Source organism: Haemaphysalis longicornis, unplaced genomic scaffold (genome assembly GCF_048455015.1).
Source record: "Haemaphysalis longicornis isolate Haplotype H1 unplaced genomic scaffold, Haemaphysalis longicornis Haplotype H1 scaffold_2, whole genome shotgun sequence".
In the NCBI taxonomy this organism is placed as follows: Eukaryota; Metazoa; Arthropoda; class Arachnida; order Ixodida; family Ixodidae; genus Haemaphysalis; species Haemaphysalis longicornis.
In genome coordinates this window covers 26,032,878-26,059,209 of record NW_027526295.1, presented here as the reverse complement: position 1 = coordinate 26,059,209, position 26,332 = coordinate 26,032,878, and the positions used below count along the sequence as shown (strand labels likewise).

General features: G+C 47.0%; 1 long non-coding RNA gene across 1 annotated transcript; it reads left to right on the top strand.

Annotated features, from left to right (window-relative positions):
* The first annotated feature begins 1,025 nt into the window (after window positions 1–1,025).
* LOC144167025 (uncharacterized) lies at window positions 1,026–25,927 on the top strand. Its single transcript, XR_013321823.1, has 3 exons — window positions 1,026–1,132; window positions 10,083–10,270; window positions 25,373–25,927. It is a non-coding gene; the product is annotated as an uncharacterized LOC144167025 (long non-coding RNA).
* The last annotated feature ends 405 nt before the right edge of the window (window positions 25,928–26,332 follow it).

Genomic DNA, 26,332 nt, shown 5'->3' with positions numbered 1-26,332 from the left:
GGGAGCACGAACACAGCAGTGCCCCTCAACGCTCCTTATCTCTCAGCTGTTCTCGGTTCATCGGCCTTGTTTATGTTTTTTCAGACAATTCAGAAAAAAGAGCTACAAAATTTGATTCTCCAAACGCTCATTTCAGATGTCGCTTGATTGCCTGGTTCGTGGTCGCTTTTTTGCTCATGTCTTCGTTGTATAGCGTAAGTTCACCACAATAAGCCCGAATTTTAAAACCACATTTCTTTGTTCTTCAGTGATATTTGTGATTTCACTTTTGGAAGTTGTGTAATAATTTATATTAAACGTAAGCAAGCGCAGTCCTGGTCACACCGAAAGAAGCGAATACCGCCTTTTAAAAGCAGATATTTAAACTGAAAAACGTAATCAGCCCTAAACTACTGAGTTAAATGTAAGCTACCTGGATTGGTTTAAAAGTGCACAAATAAAATGTTGGAGATCACCTGTTTTTCAAGGAATTTCAAGCACAAAAATTCACACAGAAGACGAACCGGACATAGACAAGTGCTATTCCTGTTCGTCTTCTATCTACATTTTCGCGGTTGAAATTTACACAATGAATTTGTACAACTAGCTCGAACCTACACTTCATTGTTTTATAGCGATTACGCTGCACAAGACGTAACGGTAAATATTTTTCGTTTATTTAGGATAGCTTAACAGCACAAAAAGCTAACGAGACATTTATTAATGCGTACCTTGTAAATAAACAACAATTTGAATGGTATCCTCTTCATGTTGTGATAATTCCCCATGTCTTCCGATGGTGTGCCCAAGACCCGGAGGTATGATAAAGGTGTCATGAGGTGCACTCAAAAAGAGAATTTGCTTGATATAGCACTTAGAGCATTGCGAGGTGACACACCCATTTATGGGCGATGACGCGACATATGGCGGACCATGTCTGAACTGGAGATTCTTATGCATTCGTTCCATGTGGCAGATACACCTAGAAATCCGAACAAAAACCATTGCATAGTTCACTGGTAACTTTTTGTCCTTTATTCATGCAGGTATTCGGCACTGCTGCTAAGCTCGATGCTGGCAGTAGTGGTTGGATCCGCGTTGAAATCAGACCGAGATCCTCAGCGCCCCGTGCAAGGCACACCACTGGATGTTGGTAAGAGAGAACTACAACCGAACAACGTGTTTTGCTGCTTATGCTTGTAATGTAATGTAAAGCATTACCACAAAAAATGCGTACGTTGCTGGGGGTATCAAAACGATAAAGAGAGAGATGGGGAGAGTTGGAGAGTGACGGATCCGCAAGGGCATAAAATGTACAACTGGCTAGATGTAGATGAAGAAACCTGGAACACAGTTCGTTCAGAATACGCCTCTCTGAATTTAAGCAGCGATCCTGATGTCCCGAAGTAATGTGAGGCAGTTAGAATGCCCAAAGATATATTTTTTATGCATCGATATATATGTATATATATATTTATATATATATTTATATATATATAAATATATATATATATATATATATATATATATATATATATATATATATATATATAGCAGAACAGAGAGATACGGGACGAGGGACTCGGTAAAGATACATATCAAGGTTGCAGTCGTCATTGCCAGTGCTATTCGGCTTTTTTCGAAATATTGAATAGGGCCGAATGACGTGTGCTTGTCACGTTTCTTTGATTCATTGATAAATAAGCGAAAATATAAGTCGAGAAAAAATCCGCCGTTTTTCCGGGAGCGGGACTCGAACCCACATCTCCGCATAACCGGTGCGGTGCGTTCGCCATTACGCTATCCCCACAGCGGCTTCTCTCTCGACTTTAAAGCGGGGGTTTATATTTACAAGAGCTCTGAGGCCGGTCAACTAGCGCCGCCCCTCGACTACCGCGGGAGACGTAGAACGTCTTCTTTCCCAGCGGCCGCCACGTAGAACGTGGTCGGATGTCGGGGTTAGCAATTGGCATATCCGAACTGCTGGAGCCAGTGCCTCGTAATGCATGTAGCAGAACAGAGAGATACGGGACGAGGGACTCGGTAAAGATACATATCAAGGTTGCAGTCGTCATTACCAGTGCTATTCGGCTTTTTTCGAAATATTTAATAGGGCCGAATGACGTGTGCTTGGCACGTTTCTTTGATTCATTGATAAATAAGCGAAAATATAAGTCGAGAAAAAATCCGCCGTTTTTCCGGGAGCCGGACTCGAACCCACATCTCCGCATAACCGGTGCGGTGCGTTCGCCATTACGCTAACCCCACAGCGGCTTCTCTCTCGACTTTCGAGTCCCGCTCCCGGAAAAACGGCGGATTTTTTCTCGACTTATATTTTCGCTTATTTATCAATGAATCAAAGAAACGTGACACGCACACGTCATTCGGCCCTATTAAATATTTCGATAAAAGCCGAATAGCACTGGCAATGACGACTGCAACCTTGATATGTATCTTTACCGAGTCCCTCGTCCCGTATCTCTCTGTTCTGCTACATGCATTACGAGGCACTGGCTCCAGCAGTTCGGATATGCCAATTGCTAACCCCGACATCCGACCACGTTCTACGTGGCGGCCGCTGGGAAAGAAGACGTTCTACGTCTCCCGCGGTAGTCGAGGGGCGGCGCTAGTTGATCGGCCTCAGAGCTCTTGTAAATATAAAGCCCCGCTTTAAAGTCGAGAGAGAAGCCGCTGTGGGGATAGCGTAAAGGCGAACGCACCGCACCGGTTATGCGGAGATGTGGGTTCGAGTCCCGCTCCCGGAAAAACGGCGGATTTTTTCTCGACTTATATTTTCGCTTATTTATCAATGAATCAAAGAAACGTGACAAGCACACGTCATTCGGCCCTATTAAATATTTCGAAAAAAGCCGAATAGCACTGGCAATGACGACTGCAACCTTGATATATATATATATATATATATATATATATATATATATATATATATATATATATATATATATATATATATATATATATTGCCACGGCGCAAACTAGCAGCCGACGAACGATGTACTTCACAAGCAAGAACAATGCGTCCAGCGACGGTTGTTGGTAGAGGAAGCCGACGAGGTCTCTTGTGGGTCGTTCTGTACATTAACGGCAGCCCAGACTTTCTTCCTGTAAATTGTGTAAATACTTTAAATACATTCTTCTCTTCCGCATCCTCACCTCATAACATTTTGTGGTAAGGTGCTGGGTGAGGATGATGGTCTGGCCTGTAGCGGCCTGGCTAGGCGCAGTCATGGTGAGGGTTGTCCCCGAGTGCTCTTTGCGAAAGGAAGTGTGCCGGACGTGGCGTCCGCTACGCAGCTCCGTCTTCGCAGAAGGCCAGCACCTCTACCACAAGATGTTCAACCCGACCCGGATAAAGTTCGCGCAGTCCAGAACTTCCCGGCACCGCGCTCAACAAAAGACGTCAGAAGCTTTCTGGGACTCTGCTCCTACTTCCGCCGGTTTATCAAGGACTTTGCGCACATTGCCCGACCCCTTAGCGGCATGCTGAAGAAAAACGTTCTGTTTTCCTGGGGCTCCGATCAAATGGCCGCTTTTACCACCCTAGTTTCCGTGCTCACCAATGCACCACTTCTGGCTCATTTTAATCTTCATGCGCCCAGAGAGGTCCGCGCGGATGCCAGTAGTTACGGTATCGGGGCGGTCTTGGCGCAACGACAAGGTGGACTGGAACGTGTTATCGCCTATGCCAGCCGCCTTCTTTCCACCCCAGAGCGCAACTATTCAATCACTGAAAGAGAATGTCTCGCTCTTGAGGGGCCAGTGACTAAGTTCCGTCCTTACCTGCACGGCCGCCCGTTTACGGTCGTGGCAGAGCATCACGCGCTGTGCTGGCTCTCTTCGCTAAAGGACCCCGTAGGGCGGCTAGGTCGGTGGGCATTGCGTCTCCAGGAGTACACATTTGATGTAAAATACAAATTTGGACGTTTGCATCAAGACGCTGATTGCCTGTCCCGCCACCCTGACGACCCACCCGACGACAATGAAGATGACGGTGCAGCTTTTCTGTGCGCTATATCTGGCCTTCTTCGCGTTAAGGAAGAGCAGCGTCATGACCCGGCATTAAGATCTATTATAGACAACCTTAACTCGGCCTCCCCGACACTTACACGGCAATGTTTCTGCTCCGTGACAACATCCTATACCGTCGTAATCTTCGTCCCGATGGTCCTGAGCTGTTGCTCGTTGTTCCCCAGTACCTACACTCCCCTGTGCTGCAGCAGCTTCACGACATGCCGACTGCTGGGCACCTCGGCATCTCTCACACATATGATCGAGTCCGCCGTCGTTTCTTCTGACCTGGCCTATACCGTTCCGTACGCCGCTTCGTCAGGGCTTGCGACCAGTGCCAACGCAGAAAAGCACCAACGTCGCTTCCAGCGGGCCAGCTCCAGCCTCTTGACATCCCGGCAGAACCTTTCTTCGGTGTCGGTCTAGACCTGCTTGGCCCCTTTCCCTTGTCTTCATCGGGAAACAAGTGGATTGCAGTCTGTCGCGACCGATTACGCCACGCGCCACGCCATCACGCATGCATTCCGGGCCAGCTGTGCTACAGATGTAGCCGATATAATTCTCCTGCATGGCGCACCTCGACAGTTGCTCACTGACCCCGGACATTACTTCCTCTCCCAAGTAATTCACGATATTCTTCGCTCATGCTCTGCTAAGCACAAGCTATCTACAGCATATCGTCCCCAAACTAACGGCCTCCCGGAACGCCTCAATCGAACACTGACAGATATGCTCTCTTGCTACATTTCTGCAGACCATCCCGACTAGGACGTCATGCTGCCTTATGTGACTTTCGCTTATAATTCATCCCGGCATAATACCGCAGGATATTCACCATTCTGCCTTCTATATGGCCGTGATCCTAGTCTACCATTGGACACACTCCTCCCGACGTCGGGACCCTACCGCTGCGGCGGTCGGAGTACGCCAGTGAAGCCATTGCCCGCGCTGATCATGCGCGGCAGATAGCCCGCCACCGACTTTATTCCTCGCAAGCTGCCCAGAAGACGATTTATGACCGCAAACACCGCGTGGCCCACTTCATACCGGGATACCTTGTTCTTCTCTGGACACTTACCCGCAAAGTCGGGCTTTCTGAAAAACTGCTGCCGCGGTACTGTGGCCCGTATCGTGTGCTACGTCAAGTGACCGATGTCACGTATGACATCTCCCCAGTTTCTCCACCCTTGTCGACTCGTGCACCTTCTACGGACATTGTCCACGTAGTCCGGCTGAAGCCGTACCAACCGCCTCTCATGGATTCGCCGTAGCGCCGCGACGGCGCTTGTTCCGCCGGGGGGTAATGCCACGGCGCAAACTAGCAGACGACGAATTATGTAGTTCTGAGGGATTGGTCCACAAGCATGAACAATGCGTCCAGCGACGGTTGTTGATAGAAGAAGACGACGAGGTCTCTTGTGGGTCGTTCTGAATGTTAGCGGCAGCCCAGCCTTTCTTCCTGTAAATAGTGTAAATACTTTAAATACATTCTTCTCTTCCACATCCTCGCCTCGTAACAATATATATTCTCCGCTCTCGTTCTTTTTTTTCCAAATTCTTTATCTGTTTCAATGACCTACAACAACCTCCCCTTTGCTTTCCGAGGTTTTCTTGACTGCCAATCCTTAATTCTGTGTTATATATATATATAGTCAGGAAAGATAAAAACACACAGAGCGCGAAAAAATAAGGTTAGTAGAGACAGCGACCCACGAGAAAGACGCAGAAAATAGAACCTTTCTTCAGAGTACAGTATGAGTTCGTTTCAGAGTTATAAATATACACAGATAATGTAGCAAGGGCGAGGGCAAGGTAAGAGAAGGGAGAGTTTGTACAAATGAATCATTGTTGGTGGGTAGCAAAAGAATGAAGAGCGAGCGGTAAAAAAAATAAAAAAATATAAAAAGGATAATAACAACACACAGTCAGGCGGTACGAACATGGGAAAGAAAGAGAGAATAACCGGAGCGAAAAATTAACAAGGTAATTCCCCCCTTCCCGGTGGCAACAGGGTTGAAAGAGGGGTCAACACAAGATATGCCCATGCGTGTGTTTGACAAGGGCAAAAAAATTAGTCACGCGGAACGAAGGTCCAAACAAGATATGCCCATGCACACAAAGTCCGAACATCTGCCCATTCACGCCCGTTCTAAGAATCAGGGTAAGGTCATTGAAACATGAGACACTTGGGTTCTGTTGGTGGGAGGCAAGGGTCGCGCCCAAAAGCAGTCCGACAGGCAGAGAAGACGGCATGCTCCGTCTGCGTGCGGAAAGAGAGAGAGAGGTACATAAAATTTGCAGAGTTGAAGCTCGAACGCCTGAACTACAAGTCTCTGGATTTGCCTAATAAGGCTATTAGGTTAAAATGCGGTCGCCATCATGACGACGCATACTGTCTCGCACGATCCCCGTCGAATCTCACAAGCCTACACGTTAGGACGCTGTTGCGCCCTTATTCTGCATTGCTTTATTCCGTTCGGGGAGGACTAGCACCAAGACGTCTTCCTACGACGAATAATTGACAGTATAAGCACCTCACCATCCGGTGCTTAAGTGAGTGCATTACAAATCGAAGGTCGTGTTGTTGATTTTCAGAACACCCTCCAGGATGGTCCGCAGGTGCTCTTCGTCGTTACCAAGCACTTTTGTCTGAATACCCAGGAGCAGCTTCATGATCTTTAAACGGATGGCCCTGCAATGGTTTTCCAGACATCGGCTACATGCGACGCCACTTCTTGCCGTGGCATTACCGCTCCATTCGGCGTTGCGGTCCGCATGCGACGAAGAAATATGTCAACAATTTTACCCACCAGAATTCTTCTGCCCCCGATATAAGGTCGCACCGTTCTTCCTCGTCGACTGAGATGTCTTCGGCATCTTACCTCACTTGCCACACGAAATAGTTTCGAAAGCTGTGCCCATTGAATGCGGCAGACGACAAGTAATCGCCGGGGCCCTTCCGAACAGTTGGGCTACCGATGTGAGTTATTTTATTCTTACGACGTAATAACTCATGGCAGTACTTCTCTCCTCCTTTATATTGGCGGAAAAACGTACTTCGTGTAGTGAGTGGTTCAGGACGTCCTCCTATTCTAGGCGGCGAAGCAGAAGTTTACTTCTTCCAGCCATCCCTAATGTGAATGCTTGGCGCAGTGGCTTAATCGTGATTGGACTGAAATCCTCCAAAGGCACGCTTCTCACGCCTATTGTGGCTAGGTAGTTCTTTTGTTTTATGTAAACTAATGTTGATTAACATGGTCATAATATTGGTGAACGAACACCTCTCTGCTTTTTCTTCTTGTCGAGAGGCAACATTGACACTGCCAACATTCACCTCCACAACACTGTCAACATCAAGCGAGAAAACTGTACCACTTGATGGATATGCAAGATATGTCATCTGATGCGCCTACTTTGCCAGCCACATCGCGCGTTCCCGACTCTCATAGTCACAAAATTCGCTGAAGAGCAGACACAGTAAGCGCTACTCTTCAACTTGATGGCTCGTGCAACTCAGGTGGCCTACGCGCATGGTAGAGTGCTCGTAAAACCTTCTGGCTTGCTACTCGGAGATTTATGGTATACAACGCCAAGTATGTGATGCCAAGAACGAAATAACTTCTGGACATCGTACACATCTTCCGTATAACATACCGCTCACCCCTTGCAGCTCTGCCATACAAGCACTTAGACGTGATCCTACCCAGGTTTGGGATAGAGGTATGGGGGACCTCACGTCATATTCAAGGAAACATTTCTTGTGCTGTGCCATGGCCAAATGGTCAGCATCAAGCCAAAACGAACCACTGTGCGAGTTGGTACATTATGCTTAGTGACACCATGGCAAAAGAACAGGCCGAAACACGGTACTTACAAACAACTGATTTGTGATTGCGTTTTCCAGTCGTTTTTGTTACATACCTAGGAAACAACAACAAAAAAAGCAACAGAACGACGCAACACCCTAAAGCTGTCCCAAATGGGCCGAAAAGTCAACTCGAGCTCAGTGACGGGAATCAAGTGCACAATAAAACACCATAATTATTTGTTGCCTGCGCAGAAAGAGTTCTGTATTGTGTCCACTTATTGTGAGCGATACATTACGCCGGCCAAACTGGTCAATGTTTCTATGAAACATTGGGGAAAGACCATACCAATGTTTTGACATCATTCCATGCCACAGAGCTGTGATATGAAAACAAGGCAACGAAATTGTGGAGAAAATCATAGATTCCACCAAAATGAAAAGATACATGATGCTTAAGCACCCATTTATTGCCCTCTTGGAAAAGGGGAGTTGCTTCTTGGTGCAGCTACCCACACCGGTAATTAAAGATTGCTAAGGCATGCCGCGGTGGGCGTCTCGCAGCCAGGCGCGTCACTGTTCGTAAGCTCTTGCGCAAGTTAAAATTGAATATCCCCGGTACGCATGGCATTTCTTGTTAGAAAAGTCGATTACTTTTACGCAAAAACAAAAAGACTAAGCCATTGATGGGCGGTATTCATATCTCTCACGTATGAAGTGATTAATTAAAGTTTCTTTCAAACCATTTTTGATTGTTTTTGTCCAGGGTTATAGAAAAATGACTGGGAAATGCAGTAAAAATCAGTTTGTACTCAGCTTTGCGTTCGTGGCCCCTTTCATTTTTGATTGATTGATTTTGAGGTTGAATGCACCGACTCAAAGAAGGGATGAGGCGAGCCGTAGTGGAGGGCTCCAGATTAATTTTCACCACTTGGCGATCTTCAATGTGCGCCTGAATTTCTTACGCACGGGCGTTTTAGCTACGGAGCAGCTTATGGCAGGAGCTATGTCCCGCGTGCGCTGTCTGCCCTCCACTGCGCATGCGCGTCTCTCCTCCATTATCCTCTCCTCCAGCTGCATAACACTGCGCATGCGCCCCTCTCTTCTATTCTTCTCTCCCCAGCTGTATAAAGGGAGGTGCTCGTGCTGCGCGGTGTTCAGTCTGCTCCAAGGCACCGCCTGCGCCGGTTCTGCTCCGGTGCTGTAGGATGAGTTCGGATGAAACCAACAGCCCCGAAACCAGCGGCACCCACAAATAGGACATTGAGTGAACCCCCATGCTGCTTCGCATCCTACTCATGGTTTTCCTATGGGAACATGGTGTATTTTTTTTTTGCTTTTCGCCTCCATCAGAAAAGCGGCTGTTTACGTCCGAGAATCAAACCCGCGTCCTCGTGCTGAGCCGCAAAACGCCTTAGCTACTGAACACCTCGGCGGGTTCTGATATAAATGCTATCCCCCTCTATAGCCATACAAGTGTGCATCATGCCTGGCTATTTCTTATGTTTCTGCCTTTTAATATAATGATGTTACCGCGAATTTGTGTATGTGCTAGAATACCACTAAACTATATAAACTATACAACTAAATTATCCATTATCACGCAAGAGTAAGGTAATGAACGTACATTCTCTTTTTTTCTCAATGAAGATAACAATTTTTGTGTGGCAGCAAACTGTTTGTGTAACGTTGAACAACGTTGATTCGAAGATTTATCACTTTCGTTACAAAGGCACCCGAAAAATTACAATATTCCTCAAAAGCTTTGCTTATGTGATCAAGGCAGCGTCTATCATGCCTTTTCTGAATTATTAGAACAAATAATTTGAGGTGTTTGCTTTCACTATTTCGAAATATCTACAATCTACCAACACAACCTTATTCTGTAGTAGAGCTGCTACATCGAGGAATAATATAATATTTCATACCGTAAGCTGCAAAGCCTACGCTAGCAATAACCAGGCTGACAAGATGATGAAACCGAAACCCCCAATTTAGCACTCCTTGTAGGTTTTGAAAATCAAGTTACATTGTAAACAGAGCCAGGAAAGCGTGCATAGAATGCCTCTACAAAACGCAATTTAGGTTCTTGGAATAAAACTTCGAGAATGCAGAACTTGGTGTGTATTTTTCAGGTTAAATTTTATCTCTTTAGAACCATTCTTTAAGGGAAATCATAAACCCTATCGTTGACTTAAGTAAATGCTAACCGGGACACATCTGAGGCAGTGGCTCAATGTCGTCCTTATTCACGACTCTATCTCCGCAGAAAACAAGGCGGGCATGCAGAGCCACGAACCGTACAGTGAAGTGGCGACTGCAAAGTACGACGGCGTTGACATGGACAACGAACTGTCGTGGCAAGCGCATGCTCCCCAGGTCGAACCGCGACCAAAGGCCAAGTTTCTGAATCATTATTCATTGCCTCACGACATGTACGGGTACTTAGCCAAGAACGTAAGTCTGCTGGTCGATTTTTTGTGGTATTTGTCTACCAGGTCGATGTTTGTGTTTGAATTGTTATTAAAATATTACATGAAATTAGTATTATGCTAAATAATTCATACAAGGGCATCTTCTGTAGCGCACTATAGCAGACGGAGCGAAAGAACATCTAAGTTTTGTACGCACCGATTTAATTGTACAATACCTATTTTTTACAGTTTGCGTAGTCATGCGCGACAAAAATTTGTTGTAGGATTTTATGGTAGAAGTTGCACATTGCTGAGGAAACACGACTAAGCCTATGTTTGCTTTGATTCAATGTTCCTCAGCTATTTGCACGATTTTTGTAGACACCACTGCCATTAGTAACGTCTACATGGGGATTCCTGACATGATCAGAACGCTTATCGGCTTCCGAAAGGAATTGGCTATTGTAGTTCACTGAACGTAGAGGTGTTTGAGTTTGCTAGATACGTGCTCCAGACACTTCTCGTTCGACGCCACCAGATCTCTAAACGAACAGGGTACGCCGAAAGGATTTTGTTTCAACTGAAAGATCATAGGTTTCCTAGCACTCTAATCCATTGTTCGACCAGCAGCAATGTAATATTTTTTACGAAACTCGTTGGAATTTCTCTCTGCCTGACCTCTTTTGCTTTTTGTGAAGTAGACATCACGTCACAAAGGAGGAACGAGGCACCGGTGTTGTCTAAAGCGTAAACAGTAGGCGCTAGGCGCTCTTGGGATGGCAATGTAGCTGTTAATTTAACACGCCATTGCCGACCCCCAAGAACGTTTCTTCGACTGATTAGGCTGGCTTGCACTTTTATTATTTATTACCAACGAGAACTGCTTTTCACTGCTCCAGCGGTCGGTGTGACCTCCTACTCCGGCCACCCAAACTCCATGACACCGGCCGCGAGCCAAACAGCGACCAGCGCAGTTAGAAATATCTGGCAAGGGTGGCTTCCCAGCTAGGCGTCGCTCAATCGAGAGCCTTCATCGGAGGTCGTCTGGCGCTCACGTTCATCTTATATTCTCTCCTGTCGCGCGACAACCTACCTATCGTGAAGTACACACTCGCTTACCGCAGCCGTCTCGACTAGTCCTCGTGTCCGCGGTTCCGCCATACCAAAACATAATAGGGCTACAGGTAGGCATGCACCCTTTACGGATGAGTTATCAACACTGGCTTGCGGTGAACGAAACATCGTAAGTTCGTATCGGTCGGATAGCCCATGCAGTAGGTACTCTAACCTTTCAAGGCCAGCAAAGTTCGATACGGGCGCTGTCACGCTGTACCGATAGTAGCATCCGCGCGCGGAGAATGGACTAGAAATTCAGGGGGGGGGGCGCTCAACCGCCTGCAGAGCATCTTGTTTCTTTAATGCTTCCTGCCGGGCTTATTGCTTGCAGAAGTTCGTGGGTTCACCGTGGTAGGTTACTGACTTCGCTAATAGCACACCAATGCTTGTTTAAAACGATACTGAAACCATAATGGCTGACCCTGAAGATCACATCAGCTCGCGGAAAGTTTTGATTTAAATTTGTTTCATGTAATAAACCACATCTGTACTACTTTTTTACAAAAAACATATACAGATGCTTCGCCAATGAGCTCTCGGCGTTCAAAACTTTGTCACGTCACAAAATGTAGTGTCGGCGAATGCTACGGGAAACGTTTTTAGACCTGCACCACTTTCTTGGTCCGCGGCAAAACCACAGAGACGCGGCGAAAGGGTCAAATGCTCTTTTAACTTTTTTGATTTAGTCGGGTTTATTTGAGGTTCTTTGACCTTGATATGCTGAGGTTTTCTCCTAATGGTGTAAACTTTTTCGATGTTCCAAACTGGTTTCAGTTGCTTCTCCCTCTTATTCTCCCTTTTGTGGGGCACCACATTTTTCAGCACTAAAACTTTCTCTCTCTCTCTTTTTCTCTCTCTCTCTCTCCCTCTTTCTCTCTCTCTCTCTCTCTCTCTAAGGCTCACGGTGTGGCATCGGCACCGGTTTTCATGTTTCTGGCATTTTCTGCCTTATACAGCTAATAGTTGCGAGAACAGTATATTTAGATTCTCGGCACCGCAATACCTCGATAAAGCCCAACTGGTTTATGCCGTTTAGTGTCCCTTTAACAGGAGTCAACATTTGTTCCAATATGTCTGGCCTGGGGTTTGTTCCCACCCCACAAGCACAGATCTAGAAGTGCGCAACATAAAACAGGATGATTGAGAACGGTCCCCGAGTGCTCTGATGTCGAGTAAGACCCTCGGCTAGAAGCCACATAAGATGGTTATTACGGGCATGGCGCCTGGGGCAAACTAAAAACCTATTCGAATACGGTACGTACAGAAAGCAACACCCATGTCAAAGTACTAAGTGGGGATTTTTCGCCTAGACGGATTGGAATCTTTAGCAATGTAAAGCCACCACGCTCATCTACAATGTGGAACATTTTGCCCCGGCAAGCATAATGATAAAGCTCGATCGGTTATGGAATAAATACTGACACCGGAGGGCAGTATTTTCCTGGCTGTGTGAGTGCCACGGAACGCTTTGTGCAATGAGCTACAACGAATCAGGCCGAGCTTCTTCGTAGCCCTTGAGTAGGCTCCGAAGGGGCGGTCGGAAGGCGATTCGCCAGCGTTGTCAGTCCACGACACGCGGCGATTTCTGCGTTGTAATACTCCGCCGACGCTGAACTAGAGGTGCAGGCTCAGTGATGTGGAACTCCAGTGCCATTCCCCCACGGTTGCCAACTCTGCGCACATCGACTATCGTTTCAACTGATTGAATGCCAGACAAACAGGATTCTCGGGTAGTCAAAGCACGCAGCAGCACCCATAGAAAAAAACAACGGCCAATATTGTTGACCTGGTACTGCTGAGTGACAATTTTCCAAGCTACCTAATCGACATAAAAGTTATTGATGGAATATCTGACCATAAATATCCATAAGCCCATTGCCATCATCCAAATACGCCTTGCGCATGCGTTTCAGCATTTGTAAAGTCTTTGATATACAGGTGTCCCAGCTATCATGCCCCAAGATTTAAAAAAACAGCAATGACGTTATTCGAAGAAAACCTGGTGCATAATGTTTGCAGTACTGTGGAGAAATTGACAGTAGTTTTTTTCGCTATGAGATTTAAATAATTCATTGCAAATAACGACCTAACTTGAGAGCTAAGATCCTAATCACTAAACTGGCAATGAGGCAATTGTATGTACCCACAAGGAGCATCTAACGGCGGTATTTTCAGCGACAAAGTAAATGTGTAATCATTTATTCCAACTGATAAAGAAAACCAGCCAAATATAAAAAATACCACGTGACGGCGCTCCCAGGCGCATCATAAACAAGCACCCTCAAATAAGCTGACTGAAAGTGACTTTGCCCGCCACACGCCCTATAAGACAGCGCAAAACCTTCATAAGGGTGTGCTTGGAAGCGGCAGCAACATCTAGTTTCGCGGTGCGCGTGTGGAAGATAAGGCCCTATCTTGGTCGCGAATTTGGCTTCCTTCCTTTTGTTTATATTATTCTTGGTATCTAAGAGGCACCCTGTTTGAGGGCATTGCTTTGCGATCCACGCGTACGCGCTGTCACGTGGTATTTTTCATATATCGCGGGTTTTCTTTATCAGTCAATATAAATAAGTACCCAATTTGTTTGTCGCTGAAAATACTGCAGTAGGACGCCTCTCCTGGGTACCCAAAAGTGTCTCACTGACAGATTAGTGATTGGGGCAGTACTTTTCAAATAATCTAATTAATTACAAATACTTATTTCGGTCTCAATAACGAAAAAATAGTGTACGCTTCTCCACACTACGACAATCATTATTCACTCGGTTTTCTTCAAGTAACGCCATTGTTCATCCTGTATACTCATAAGTAAATTATTTTAGTTCCAGTTCAGGGTCCCTGTACCTAAATGTATATATACCGTTATAGACTTCAAAACAAAGATCAACTACCTCGCCGTCAAAACTACAACGATAGGACAACATGAAGCTTGCCAAACTAACACCGAACTAACCAACCCAGGATCGAGTGAATCCGTAATTTTATGTTGATTATAGTGGTGATAACACGGTTCCTACCTTAGGTGTAATGTACATGGGAGTGATGTAGATGGGTGCATTTTTGGCCTAACTTTGCACGTCGAATCACCCCTCTCAAAATACAAACTGCCTCGACCGGGCCGGAAATGGTGCGATGGGGTTGACGTCGGATGCATTACAAGAGAGACCCAGGTTCCCCTCAAACCATGGGAAGCGTCTTAATTTTTCTTCAGCTCAGGCACAATCATCGTCCCCGTCGAAGAAAGTTGGTTTTGCTGCAGTGCGTTGCAGCTGAACTACAGATGCGATAAAAACGAGACGATCAGCTTCAATTTAAAATTTCAAATTCTGTGATTCCTGGATGACTCTTAGGTCATCAGTATGAGACGTCGAGTAAAAACATTACGCCGGGCAGCGGAAAAAAACCCAGGAAAAGTGATTGCAAACCTCAAGTAATAAATGCAGTTAACCAACTGAAAGGTAATCCAGAACAACATAAACGACATTGATCATCATCGCCAGCCTACTGAAGTCAAAGGACGAAGGCCACTAATTGACCTCCAACCACTCCTGTCCTGCTGTGCTCGAGTCCACAGTTTTCCCCTGAATTTCAGTATTTCATTATTCCACACGTTTATTGGCCTTCCCGTATTTAAACCGATCGGTTGGTGTCGACTGTGTGACCCTGATTGGCCACTGTTTGTCAGTTCGTCTGACTAGGTGGCCAGACTAAGATCATTTCTTTTTCTTTATACAAACTATGGTATCTTCTACTCCAGTTTATTCAGCTTCTTGTTTTCTGTCCTAATACAATTCGATCCCTGGCCCGTTGAGTCCACCTAACATTGTTTTCTAGTTGTATAGTAAGGTGTCAATTTTCAGCTTCGTATGTCATCACAGGTAGCATGCACTGATTGTCGATTTTACTTTAGGGTGACAAAGGTAGCTTACTTTGTATTATTTGAGAGCGCTTGCCGAGTGCTTCCCAAACCATACCTGTCCTCAACCCGATCTCTCCCTCGTGGTTTGGGTCAGCCCTAACTATCTGTCCGAGGTAGTCATAGTCTTTTACTTCTAGCCTTGCGTTTTCCAAGTTGAAGGATCTTTTTAGCATGCTTATTCCTCATTAGTTTAAATTTATTCATATTAATATTTACCCACAGGGACGTGCTGTGCGATTGTAGTTCCTAAAGCATTGTTTGCAGGTGTTATGCAGTCTCACTCAGCAAGACTATGTCGTCCGCAATCCTAAAATGGCTAAAGTACTCCGGTTTATCTTTATTCCTATGTTTTCCCAGTGAAGCTTTCTCAATGGCCCCTCCAGACATGCTGTGAATAGTTTCGGCGAGATAGAATCCCCCTGTCTTACTCTCTTTCCGAGCGGGAATTTATCGCTGTGATAGTGGAGGGTTGTTTTGCCGGCGCATATATATATATATATATATATATTTTTCAAAAGGTCTTACGTAGGTTTCCTCTATCCTGTGGTCTTTCAGTTCTTCTTACCCAGCTGGAGTGAATACGAAATCAACCGCTTTCTCATAATCTATAAATTTCATGTAAATGGGTTGAGGCGTAATCTGCGGATCTTTCTATCACTTGATTGGCGACATGGATGTGATCTGTGGATGAGCACCCTTTCATAACCCAGCTAAAGTCTGAGTTGGGTTGATGGGAATCCAGGCTGTCACCTATGGGGGTAACTATAACTTTGGTAATTGGCTTTGAAACAACTGATAGTAGGCTGATGGGCCAGTAATTCTTGAAGTCCTTCGGATCCCCCTTCTTATGAATCAAAGTAATGCTGGCGTTTCTCCAGGCTATCGGCCATACTTGAGTCTTCGAGCATTCTGAAAATAATACCGCAAGATTTTCCAGCAGAGTATCTACTCCCGATTTTACAGAATCCACATTTATGGCGGCGTACCTGCAGTATCCCTATTTTTATGCCATGAGTAGCTTTCCAACTAGCTCTTTAGTTACTAGTAGAACATAGAAAGCTGGCCTTGTACTCTCAGTAGTTTCCCATGGTTTTACATCCCAGGCATACAGTCTGGTGTTGAATTTTCCTGCCAGCCTAATTATCTCGTGCCAGTTGTGCATAATGCTACCCTGCTGGTCTCTGAGTGCATGCAACATGTCTTTGCCGATGGCTAGCTTTCTCTTATGGCGAATTCCATTGGGCGAACAGGAGCAAGTGGAGCGAGCAACCAGAGCAGCACACGGGAGTAACGGGGACGTGTGCTTTCGTTCCGCGAATGAAATATTCGCGCTGCTCCGGGGGCAGTGAAAAGAGGGTGAGGGCGATCTGTCAAGAGTCATGTGACCAAACGTTTCCCGCGCTCCGTGCCCGCGCTCGCTTCCCGGAGCATTTCGCGCGCTCGTGATGTCCGCACGCAGTTACGTTCCTCGTCAGTTTTGCCAGATACGTGCCGGTGGTTTTGTGTCTGCCTTCCGCATGGCGACGAATGAAGAAGCCGAGCGGATGTTCATGTTCATGATAAAGGGGTCACCATCGTGTCTCCCAAAATTAGCGGCGAACGATAACAGCGTCCACCGTCTTTTCCAGATACATACGACTCTACCTTCGGTCGCTGCTCCGGCGGGGTGAACAGGTGCTCGAACATAAACTCATGCAATGTCAAATCGTCGTCGTCATCGCTGCTGGTGCTGTCCGATGATGAGCTTGCGCTTCCTTGTCCAGACGACCGCGCTTGGCTGCTGCCGTACGCACTGAGCGACTACCGCGGCTGCAGGGTTCCGCTATTTTTCCTCCGCCACCCGGGGATAAAACCAGAAGTGACGCAAAAGAGGTCATGTGACTTCCTCGGCGTTCCCTGTTACTCCGCCGCTGGCGACGGAGCACCGAGAACTGCTCTCGGCTGCTCTCGGCGCCAAAAAAGTGCTCCTCATCGACCAATGAAACACAACGCCCCTGCTCCTGCCCGACCACTGGAAGACGCCAGAACTCGCGAGAGCACTTTGGGTGCAGTTAGAAGTGCTCCTGTTCGCCCAATGGAAAGCGCTATTAGTTGCTTTTAAGCTTCCCCCGATTTGTACCGTTTCCTCGATCACCGGCATGTTGCATGCACAAATGTCGTTTATGTTACTTCTGTTAATCAATTTCTACAGCTCGGCTGATTCTATCCGGTCCCCCGTGCTTGAAACCTTGATGTTCTTACTTTTGGCAATTTGTGCCTTCGTTTCCCTAATCCGATGTCAAGTTTGGTCTCTTCATGTTGTCTCCAACACAAGCGGCTGATTAAGTGAGTGCCTACCTTAGGTAATGATGCAGCGTTTTTACAGTCACCTCACTTAGAAGCGCGAATTTGTTTTCAGAAGTAATTTTCAAATTTATGCAACCTGGCTCTGACTTACTCCTTACGCGAGTTGTCACGTTTTTCCTTCATTCTCTTTTGAGATTAAGTTTTAGCTTGCATCCAACCATCCTGTGATCGCTGTTCGAAACCTTACTTAGCACCTCTGTGTTGTACGATGTCTGGGTTGTCTTTAAAAATGCAGCCAACTTGGTTGTTTTTTGTACCTTCGGCAGTTTTCCTATTTTCAGTCTTTTGTTTGTAGAAGGACGTGTTCATCAAGCTTAGGTTAATTCTATCCGAAAATTTCACGAGTGTATCTCCTCGACTGCTATTGCGGTTGAATAAAAGTCCCACCTCGTGTTCTTCCTTCCCTTGAGATCCATTGTACCATATATTGTTCCTGCTAGTGATCTCCATGAATACTTCTCCTGTCATTAAAGCTCCGCTTAACCCTGTTATACCCCGCCTAATATCCGAGAGCTCGTGTAATATACGGGAAGTTTCCCTCACTAAACAAGTGCATGCGTTGAACTTTGTCAGGGTAAAGTTCCCAAGGCACCTGTCTGGACTCAACGATTCGTAGCACTCTCTCCTATAACGCTGGTCTCACCGCTGCCCCGGACAGGTGCTGTTGATCCCCTGCGGGCTGAGGGCGGAAATTTCAGTTGGTCATTTATGGGAGGTAGCCGCAAACTACTACATCATGGTGGCCAGATCCTTCTCGTCTGTGGGAGTGCTGTTTATGTCCCTAAAAGCCTTCCTAACATGGTTCAATCTTTCGTGTGTAGCCCCATTACTATCGGGGATAATCGTTGCTTCCGGAGCAGGCTGCCCTCCATACATCCATGGGTCGGTAAGGGAGTGCAAAGCAAAAAATAGCGAGACAGCAAGAAACATTTCCCGCCCACGGCGTCGCCGCGCACGCCTGCGGTGATATAGAGCCAGCGTTAGACAGTTTTGCTTTTTATACGCGCGGTTCTGAAGAAATAATCGGAGACGCTGGATAACTGATGAAATCTACAGGTGAACCACTGCCATGCTCAATTGTGTAGCTACCAAATGGCTAGCCTGAAGCTCAGCTGGCGAAAAAGGCCGCTGAATTTGTATTAGTTTTTTCTCACATTTCTAATACCGTTCTAACCAGAAAACTGTTTATCGTGCGTTCCGCAAACTATGTTGAAATTGTGGAAGGGATGAGCAAAAGTGACGCAAACCTAAGCTTTTTAAAATCCGGATACATTGGGACCTTGACAGGGCTGCAAAGACACTATTTTCGTATTTTTCACAGAAATATTGAATACATTTTGCCACTTGGTTATCTACCGGGCTTCATTTTGGCCGGCGCATACCCCTGAGGTGTAATCAATTAGAAATCTCATACGTTTCTGCTACTACAGCCACTTCCTAGCCGTCCATTCAGTCGGAAATGAGCCCCAATTTAAACTCAGAGCAAAAGCACCTGCTTCAGGTTCTCATTAACTGCTTTCATGACTGCATTGCCTGCTCATCACAAGTCAAACGGACTGCGTTAGTTAAACACCGAATCATTACCGATTAAGGAGAGATGCCCCTTCGCCAACAATGGCAGAAAGTTTCCTCAAAAGAGCGATAGGTAATTTAACGCCAAGTCAAAGCATGTCACGCGGTGATGTGACACAGCCATTAAGGAGTCCGTGTGCATCACCTGTTCTTGTTGCAAAGAAAACATGGTACTCTGCGATTTCGCATTGATTACCGCAAGTTAAACAAGTTCACTGAAAAGAATGGGTATCCGTTACCCCGCATCGACGACTCACTAGATAAACTACGGCATGCCTGGGACTTCTCGTCCATCGGCTTGGGTGGCGGGTATTCGCAGATCGAAGTGGAGGCAGGGGACCGTGAGAAGACGGCCTTTATTACACCAGATGGATTGCACGAGTTTAAAGTGCTGGCCTTTGACCTTTGCTCTGCCACCATTACGTTACAAAGAATAAATGGACAGTGTTCTCTAGTAACTGAAATGACGCTCTTGTCTTGTATGTCTAGATGACGCCATATTCCTCTCTGAAACGTTTTAAACATCCGGAACACCTCCGCCCAGTGTTGGACGGGATACGTGCAGCTGGCCTGTCTCTCAAGTCCGAGAAATGCCACTTCGCGTTCGAAAAACTGGTTTCTAGAAAACGTAGGGAACCATGAGGGCGTCAGCACCAACCCTGAGAAAACAGCGGCGGTGAGCTCCTTCCTGACGCCTCCGGACAAACGGGCTGCGCGTCAATTTTTCGGCCTGGGCGTCTATTATCGAAGTTTTGTGCCAATTTTTCAAAATTGCGGACCCCTTGACACGTTTCAGTAAGGATGGCGCGCCTTTCGCTTCGGTACTAGCGAAGCACCTGGCTTTTGAGGAACTCAAGATGAGCTTAGAATGCACCCCTGTACTCGGGTACTCCGACGAAGATGCTGAGCCGGAACTGCGCACCAATGCGAGCAACGTGGGTCTTGGCTCCGTTTTGGTGCACTAGCAGGGTGGAGTCGAGCGAATGATGACGTACGAAAGCCGTACTCTTTCCCGAGCGGAAGCTAACTACTCAACAACGGAGAAACAGTGCTTGGCGGTAATATGGGCGGTCGCTAAGTTCAGACCCTACTTATGCGGCCGACCATTCCGCGTCGGAAGCGATCACCACTGCGTGTGCTGGCCCGCAAGCCTCACATATCCTTCGGGGCGACTTGTTCAAACTCTTCTTCACATCAGACTATTTGAGCTTGACACTCGAAGAGTTTGAAGTGACCATCGTCTTAAAATCTGGGAAGCGGCACAACGACGCCGAGTGTCTGTCCCAAGCTCCACTTGAGCCTGATCCTGTTGAGTCGGACGACGATACAACGTTCCTGGAGCCTTGGAGTTGATAGATCCAGTCCAAATACGCAGAGACGACCCCGAGCTCCAGCCACTCATCGAGTACCACGATGGGCGTAGCTCGCATTTCCCGCAACTTTTGAGACGCTCTATTTTGTCGTTCCCGCTGCAAGAACGGTGTGCTCTACAAAAAGAGCTTCCACCATACACAAGATCCCACCTTGTTGTGGTGCCAAAATGCCTGCGCGATGACGTCGTTAAGGTCAGAATGTGGCAGTGGTCAAGAGAACGCAAGCTCGCCAAGTACATTCATTCGTAGATGACTTGTGGGAAACCAAAATTCAAAAGCGGAAGGGTGGCGTGATATTTGGTGACTGTAACGAGGGAATAAGGAAGGCTCACCTGACGTAATAGCAGAACGTCAGTGATCGGGGCAAGGACATACTAACCACCGGGCATGGCAGGAGTAGAAAAAAGATTAACGTATGTGACAGTTTTGGTGGCAAATGGGTAAACTTCTATGACCGAAGTCGACATTCTATTTCATGAGTGATATGAGAAATCGGCATTCCAAGTCGAACTTCACCCGTGGAGAAATCGATCAGCGCAGAAGTTTCTGTAAGGAAGTCGAGTACAAGGATGATATCGGGAGGGCAGTGTGGTAGGACATGAAACAATACAGGGATTTGGTGATTTGCGGTGGTCATACGAGCGGTGCACGTGCCAGGAATGGCTGGCGTGCCCCCCTGGGCTACTCGCACTACACAGGACGAAGAAGGAGTGCGAACGTTTTTGAGCCGTCGGCAAAGGTCAGAACTTATTACAGAAATTTTCGCACCAGAGCCCACTACCGCCTGAATACACACACCATAGACAGTTATCTCTTGAAGGTTAGGACGGGGCAGAAAGGTCAAAAGAGGATTTTCGTGCCGGGTCGTCAATACAGCATCACCGCTAGGCGCTGCATCGTCGATTTTTCCGGAATGGGGCGTAGAGGTTAGGGGGGAGAAGAGACACGGCGGGGCTGGGGCGACGGCGATAGGCGACGGCGAGGGGACGGTGAGCGACTGTGGTGGCCAATAGGTTGTTCGACAGGAGAGCGGGAATCCGCGGCATCCAGGGTTTAGCGAGGGACAAAAGGTCGGGTCGTGTTTGGGGTTTGGTAGCAATAAAATCCGGAAGAAGGTCGTGGTGGCCATCGGATTATACAGTAGCGAGAAACATGACCGACGCGGTGACAGGGGAAGAAAATTGGTTTGTCGTCATGAGTACGCCATTCATCCGGGTTGCCGTATCGAAGGGGCGTGTTCTGGGTAAGGAGAGCACTGGTGGGCGGAAGATCGCGCGTACAAGGGCAACTTAGGGAGCACAACGAACCGAGGCCGTGATTATCAAGTACTTGGCGTACTACGGTCTGGATCAGTGATAGCTTGGGCGTTACGTAGTCTTGTTGGGAAATGAAAGTTGGCGGATCCATTGCTTCTAGTTCCCGGCGCACAATGCGTACCACATTTTCGGGCGAAGAAGTGTCGCGCAGAGGAGGTGGTCGGGTCTCGCAGGACGACGTGGCTGCTGTGTTGGGGAACCTAGTGAAGTTCTGTACAATGCAGCGGCATTTCGCCTCCTCGAAGCGTCGGCACTCAGCAAGTACTCCGTCCATGGTCGAGCAGTTCTTGATAACAAGCAAGTTAAAGGCGTCGTCGGCAATGCATTTCAATATATGGCCTCTCTTCTCGGACTCAGACATTGTGGAGTCGACCTTGGCGCAAATTTGGCGCAAAGGAAAAGGGCATCTCGTATGTATGCTACATACGGCTCCTTCGAAATCTGAGCACGTGTGGAAAGCTCTTGCTTGGCACTGAGCTGACGTCCGAGGGGCGTCCCAAACACCCGCTTTAGCCTCTCTTTGCACATATCCCAGCTAGTGAGCTCATGTTCATAGGTATTATACCATGTGACGGCCATCCCCTAGAGATATAGAACGATGTTTGGCAGCATGATCCATGGACCCCAGTCGTTATGGTGACTTACACGCTCATACATGGTGAGCCAGTCGTCCACGTAGACGTCGCCGGTGCCGTAGAAAAATCCAGTATCGCGGGGGTATGTAAACACCTTAGATGGTGGCATGGCTGGTTGATAGTGCTGCCCAGAACCGGTAGGCGTGGTGTCCTGAGAGAGCTGGCATCCGCTCCGAAGCTTCGTCCCCTCACGGAATCATTGTAGCACCTCCACCAAGATAAGACGGTGTAGACGCGGTTAGAATTAGAGCTATTTACGGTATTTGCAAACGGGGAAAATCAGAGACACAGCAGTGTACCATTTTAGCTCCTGCCGGGCGCCACATCGATTGTCGTCTTTCTCGTCCTCCACGATTGGCCTCATGTCTTGCAGGGGGATTTCCCTTCATAGCAGCGGCTTCACCACTTCGCCAAAAAAGGCTGCACCATAACAGTATTCTGCCGTTCTCTCGTAGCTCGTCGCCAAGCCGGGGCAATTACTCTTGCCTTTCGCCACGCTTTGATCCACAGCTTTTCTGTTCGCTCTATCTTCAGTGGCCTCTTTGATCTCTCGGTTTCTCGTGGCGCGACGCCGCCGGAGAGAATGTCTCGCGTGGTGTTGGCATAGCACCCTCCCCCTCAAACTATAGACATTCTTTACTCCTTTGGCTTTGGCGCTCGTACTATTTCCTTCGTCTTCGGTGTCCCCTTTGTTCGCTCGGCCCTAACGACTTAAGACGCGCGGTGAAACTACAGGAGCAAGTGCTTAGGCGCTGCGCATTAAAAGTGTGTACATACTTTGCTAGAGGCCAGTTCTAACATGAAAGTGTCACATCCTGCACCTCGCATACACAAACAAGAGGTGCTCAACGCCTTATTTGGTACTTTGCAAGGTTGGTCCGCCCACGTGAGACCAGGTGTTCCGATGTCACTGGAGTGAGAGAGAATTGACGCATGCTCAAAATTTCGATAAAGAGAAAAGGGTTAATATAAGCCATGTAACACATACGCAGGCCAGAGAACACTTACCGTAATATTTACGCTACTATAGTCATTTACAGGGATGCTAACACGCAATGAGCGACAAGAAAGTAACACAATCGTTCGAGGTGGGGCTAGCGCGCAGTCGCACGCAAACAAATTTCAAACACAATAAAGGGGTTGGAAAATGCTGTACGCGAAGCTCTACAACCTAACCATATGTTGCACAGTACAGGGCAGTGCACTAAACGGGGCATAGCAAAGACGAGACAAACACAAGGGCTAAAACACAGTGAACCATACCGTTCACGATTTACCGGGCACGGTCTTCATGGGCTGACGACAAGTAGCAGACACTTAGAAATGTAACCATAAGCATGACCTGGACATGATACGCTAACTCTAGATAGGGTCTCCACCACCGAGCAAGACAGAGTCAAGCGCTCACTGCCGCCCGGAAGAAAACATTTTCGGGTGGAGGTAATGCCCTAGCAGCGCCTGCCGCATCGCTTTTCCTTTGCTCTCTTCCTGATTCGCGCCCCCTCCCGTCCGTGTACCTTTGCACATTGGCTCTGCCCAGCGGCTCGTAACTTTTCACCTTGACATCTGTCTTAAAACATATCAAACTTTGCTGCAATCACGAGATACCTGTACGCGTGCTAAATTGATATTTTGTTCCCTGTGCGGGCTTGCAATGACCGGTGCGGGTAATCGCACACCACGTACGCACATGACAATTGCTTATTTTCTATCAGGGAGCCTTTACACCGACATATCAAAAGCAGCTGAACAATACTGACCTCAACGTAAAAGCTCTCAAGTGTGGAGCAGTGATTCTCTAGAGCACCTGTGGCGCCCTATGTTAATTAGTTTCAGTATCCGTTTAGCGTTGAATTTGACAGTAGTCAAGAGGTCACGCCGCAGCCACTGAGAAGTCCAACAAAAAAACAATAGAGGGCGTTTTCAATACTAATGGCTAATTATGAGTTTATTCAAGATGAATTCATGATTATTATAATTTTCTTCTTGTTTGCGGATTTCCAAGGGACGCCTACAGTGAAAAGATCACCCCCAACATTGTGGAAATCGCACCCTGTACCTCTCTGGTGCAATGAGATAGGATTTAGCTTCGAGAGCCGAGCGACCGACGTTCTATCCAGACGAGCTGACGGGTTTTTCTGTTCGAATTCGTGACATCATGATGCCTTGATCCGTTTGGTTACGCGGTTACCAGCGAGCTAGCAGGTTCAGGTGGCCCCGTAAAGTTCCTCGCACATAAAAAATTAGGAAAAAGACGCACATTTCCGGCACCTGGACACTACCGACTAACGTAAAATGCGTAGTTTGTTCTCTTGCTTTGTGGGCTATCTCAATTATCCGGTGTACTCTTCCATGCCTTGTTTTGTGGTTTTTTTTTATTTCTGAAGGACAAGCCACTCACGTTCTCTTCTTCTGAATTATTTTGTAATCACCCTTCGGTCTTTCTTTCCTTTGCTTTGCTTATCGGTAAATGCTAGCGAATAAAAAGCGTTGCCTTCGGTTTAATAATTGAGTTGCAAGTGAGCACTTGTTTTGTTCTGTCTTGTGCGTCATGGGTTTTGCGCTTCTATTTTGGATTCTACAAACTTGACGAAGCTTCAGCTTTGGTAAAGTGCAAGCAGTAAATTTTTTCTTGATCCCAGCACCGCAACATTCCAGCCCCCACCTCCGCAGCATAAAAATAATGCAAAAACCTTTTTGTAACAGCTCGCGTTGAAACATATTAAACTTTTATTTTTCGCTGCCTGGCACTGCCAAGAGACCACAAACGCATTCATGAAATGCCTGCCAAACAGCCTGTACTTGAACCAGTCAGGAGCTGTACGTTCTTTGTATACTAACATTTGTCGCGTTCTTTTTATCCCGCAGATTCCCTGCCGGAACGAAACCAGCGGCTGTCGAGTAATCCTTCCAGCTGAAGAAGCCGCTAATTATTCTCCGCTACGGCACCCGTCAAAATTCTTCCTATGCTTAGCAACCGTAGTATGTCGCGACGAATGTACACTCAAATGTACGGCGCCTGTAGAGGATTCTGTGCCAGAAAAACCACTCGTGCCAGCCGAAAAGGAAAATGAACAACTGGTAAAGTTTGAAAGAAATGTTACAAGCCAGGTTGACGCACTGGACGTAAAGCTTGCTAAGCTAATAGAGGAGCTTGATTCCCAGAAGAACAAACTCGTAGAAGTTGGCCATCAGCTCAACCTTTTCAACGATGCACTCCAGGAAAAATTGAGAGCAGCCACCGCGCGCACTTTAAAATCTGTGGACAGTAAGACACGTGAGGTGAAAGCCCTTTTGAATGAAAAAACAGAAGCAATGACGACGACGTTATCCTCAGTATTATCAACGGTGGCAATTAATCCGACAACACACCGGTGGACTCTAACAGGATACGCAGGATACAAAGCAAGAGCAATAGAAGGAGGTTGGACGTTGAAAATGGGGGAAAAAGCATATCTACAGCACTATTTAATATCTTGGGGAATTTATATGGAAGCTGAGGACGGTCATGTGTACCTTTACTTGTTGTTTCAGCTGCGCAAAGGCAGAAATGATGAATTTCTTGATTGGCCATTTTCGAATACGTTGAAGCTGTGCCTCATCCACCCGGAAACGCAACAGGAAGAATGCGCTAGTCATCAGCCGTATGCAGCTGTGTCGAATAACAAATATTACGCTAAGCCGCTAAAGGGCAGCAATGAACAGGTTTATTTAGAGGGCGGCAAGTTTGAGTCAAGCTACATTGAGGAGAATGGTTATACAAAGGAAGATAAGCTATTTTTAAAGTTGGAGGTTCTCACGTGATTTGATTTTGATGCCCAGTTTTGC